Source organism: Physeter macrocephalus, chromosome 8 (assembly GCF_002837175.3).
Source record: "Physeter macrocephalus isolate SW-GA chromosome 8, ASM283717v5, whole genome shotgun sequence".
In the NCBI taxonomy this organism is placed as follows: domain Eukaryota; kingdom Metazoa; phylum Chordata; class Mammalia; order Artiodactyla; family Physeteridae; genus Physeter; species Physeter macrocephalus.
Window position 1 is genome coordinate 18944905 of NC_041221.1, and position 4036 is coordinate 18948940.

The window sequence follows — 4036 nt, forward strand, 5'->3', positions numbered from 1 at the left end:
AATATATAAAGTGTCCATGCCCCCCCCCCCCGATTTCTCTCATTCTCTTATATTTGATAGATGTTTTGCATTCCCTTGCCAATGTAAATCATTCATTCAGCAATGAAAAATCTCTATATTGTTCCTGGGTTAGATAAATCAGGTAACTCTAGTAAGTTAAGAAATAAAATTGTAACATAATTCCACTTACAAAATTCAAAGTCATTCTCCTGAACATCAAGATAAGAAAACATCCTGAAAAATAATGTTTTATTTTGACACAATGAGAAAACTTTCAGTGCCAAATCAAGCAATGATCTGAGCATTGCCAATTTTTTTTTTATCCCTACCAAGGGAAAAAATAGAGCACTTTTGTAATATAAAATCATCCATTGTTCCACTACTGTCTTTCTTCTGTCAATATTTAGCAATCATCCAATGTAGAAGATAATTTCTTCTTACATACATTTTTTTTCATATTGTTTTTGTCAAGGGACCTTCCAGAAATAAGGTCCCTTACATGTAATGTCAGTGCTATTAACAGAGAATTAAGAATTTCACAGGGATCTTTGTCTTAGAAGCATTCTTGCCCCTTCCTTCTGCATGCATTTAACAATTATATACTTCGAGTGCGGTACAAAACACTGTGTGCAAAGTGAGCATTTACGAGACCCACGACCCTGTCCTCAGGGAATACAGAGTGTAGCAGAGGAAGATGAGCCATCGGGCAGGAAATGTGGAAGTCTTGAATGCCAGCTGAGGGATATGCGTGGGCAATGAAGGATCAGAAGAGGAAGAAAGTGCTTCTAACATAAGCATTAGGGAAAACATTGACGAGATGCTGCTGCAACCAGACTTTGGCAACGTCGTCAGGCCTGTGAATAGAGCAGTGCGTGGATATTTGGGCCAGGAAAGCATCATGCAGGTGAACGAGGAGCTCCACATCCTACAGCCTCACCAGGTCAGTTTCTCTGCACAACTTCAGAAGGTGCCACAGAGGATCTTGTGACTCTGAGAACAAAGGCAAGAGGAACGTGTTGGAGTGGTCAGTGGACTGGGATTCTGAACCACAGAGCTTTCTTCAAAACATCACTGATGTTTTCTTATGACTTAGTTTTTGTTTGAGTTTTTACGTTATTTTCATTTCATGATTTTTTTGCTCTGGTTTTCAAGAGAAAAAAGAAAGAAGAGAGTAGACATAAAAGAAAGAAGAAAGTGAAACATTTTTTTTTTTTTTGCCATCCTCTGGGATTCTTGCAACAAAACTAAAACATAGATGTGTAATATATAGAACATTGAGGTTGGTATGCATAAAAGTCGAATCCACTGTTCAGTGCATATATACATATATCATTGCAAAGTCGGTAGAAGTCCAGGCCAGGAGACTGTGGGCCCAGAATCAAGTCCGCATACTCAGGGAGATATGTGTGAAGTGATAGATTTCTTTTTTTTTTTTAACATCCTTACTGGCGTATAATTGCTTTACAATGGTGTGTTAGTTTCTGCTGTATAACAACGTGAAGCAGCTATATGTATACATATATCCCCATATCGCCTCCCTCTTGTGTCTCCCTCCCACCCTCCCTATTCCACCCCTCTAGGTGGACACAAAGCACTGACCTGATCTCCCTGTGCTTTGTGGCTGCTTCCCACTAGCTATCTATTTTACATTTGGTAGTGTATATATGTTCATGCTACTCTCTCACTTCGTTCCAGCTTAACCTTCCCTGTTCCCATGTCCTCAAGTCCATTCTCTACATCTGCATCTTTATTCCTGTCCTGCCCCTAGGTTCATCAAAATGACTTCTTTTCTCTTTTTTAGATTCCATATATATGTGTTAGCATACAGTATTTGTTTTTCTCTTTCTGACTTACTTCACTCTGTATGACAGACTCTAGGTCCACCGACCTCACTACAAATAACTCAATTTCGTTTCTTTTTATGGCTGAGCAATATTCCATTGTATATATGTGCCACATCTTCTTTATCCATTCATCTGTCAATGGACACTTAGGTTGCTTCCATGTCCTGGCTACTGTAAATAGAGCTGCAATGAACATTGTGGTACATGACTCGTTTGAATTATAGTTTTCTCAGGATTTATGCACAGTAGTGGGATTGCTGACTCGTACGGTAGTTCTATTTTTAGTTTTTTAAGAAACCTCCATACTGTTCTCCATAGTGGCTGTATCAATTTACATTCCCACCAACAGTGCAAAAGGATTCCACTTTCTCCACATCATCTTCATGATTTATTGTTTGTAGATTTTTTGATGATGACCATTCTGACTGGTGTGAGGTGATAGCTTATTGTACTTTTGATTTGCATTTCTCTAATGATTAATGATGTTGAGCATTCCTTCATGTGTTTGTTGACAATCTGAATATCTTCTTTAGAGAAACGTCTATTTAGGTCTTCTGCCCATTTTTGGATTTTTTTTTTTTTTATATTATGCTGCATGAGTTGCTTGTATATTTTGGAGATTAATCCTTTGTCAGTTGCTTCATTTGCAAATATTTTCTCCCATTCTGAGGGTTGTCTTTCTGTCTTGTTTATGGTTTCAATTGCTGTGCAAAAGCTTTTAAGTTTCATTAGGTCCTGTTTGTTTATTTTTGTTTTTATTTCCATTTCTCTAGGAGGAGGGTCAAAAAGGATCTTGCTAAGATTTATGGCATAGAGTGTTCTGCTTATGTTTTCCTCTAAGAGTTTTAAAGTGTCTGGTCTTACATTTAGGTCTTTAATCCATTTAGAGTTTATTTTTGTGTATGGTGTTAGGGAGTGGTCTAATTTCATTTTTTCACATGTAGCTGTCCAGTTTTCCCAGCACCATTTATTGAAGAGGCTGTCTTTTCTCCACTGTATACTCTTTACTCCTTTATCAAAGATAAGGTGACCATATGTGAGTGGGTTTATCTCTGGGTTTTCAAGTCTGTTCCTATGATCTCTATTTCTATTTTTGTGCCAGTACCATACTGTCTTGATTACTGTAGCTTTGTAGTATAGTCTGAAGACAGGGAGCCTGATTCCTCCAGGTCTGTTTTTCTTTCTCAAGATTTCTTTGGCTATTTGGGGTCTTTTGTGTTTCTATACGAATTGTGAATTTTTTTGTTCTAGTTCTGTGAAAAATGCCATTAGTAGTTTGATAGGGTTTGCATTGAATCTGTAGACTGCTTTCGGTAGTATAGTCATTTTCACTATGTTGCTTCTTCCAATCCAAAAACATGGTATATCTCTCCCTCTGTTTGTTTCATCTTTAATTTCTTTCATCAGTGTCTTATATTTTTCTGCATACAGGTCTTTTGTCTCCTTAGGTAGGTTTATTCCTGGGTATTTTATTCTTTTGGTTGCAACGGTAAATGGGAGTGTTTACTTAATTTCTCTTACAGATTTTTCATCATCAGTGTATAGGAATGCAAGAGATTTCTATGCATTGATTTTGTATCCTGCTACTATACCAGATTCATTGATAAGCTCTAGTAGTTTTCTGATAGCATCTTTAGAATTCTCTGTGTATAGTATCATGTCATCTGAAAACAGTGACAGTTTTACTTCTTCCTTTCCGATTTGGATTGCTTTTATTTCTTTTTCTTCTCTGATTGATGTAGCTAAAACTTCCAAAACTATGTTGAATAATAGAGGTGCGAGTGGGCAACCTTGTCTTATTCCTGATCTCAGTGGAAATGGTTTCAGTTTCTCACCATTGAGAATGATGTTGGCTATGGGTTTGTCATATATGGTCTTTATTATGTTGAGGTAAGCTCCTTCTATACCTACTTTCTGGAGGGTTTTTATCATAAATGGGTGTTGAATTTTGTCAAAAGCTTTTCTGCATCTATTGAGATGATTTTATGGTTTTTATCCTTCAATATGTTAATATGGTGTATCACATTGTTTGATTTACGTATATTGAAGAATCCTTGCATTCCTGGGATAAACCCCACTTGACCGTGTTGTATCATCCTTTTAATATGCTGTTGGATTCTGTTTGCTAGTACTTTGTTGAGGATTTTTGCATCTATATTCATCAGTAATATTGGTCTGTAATTTTCTTTTTT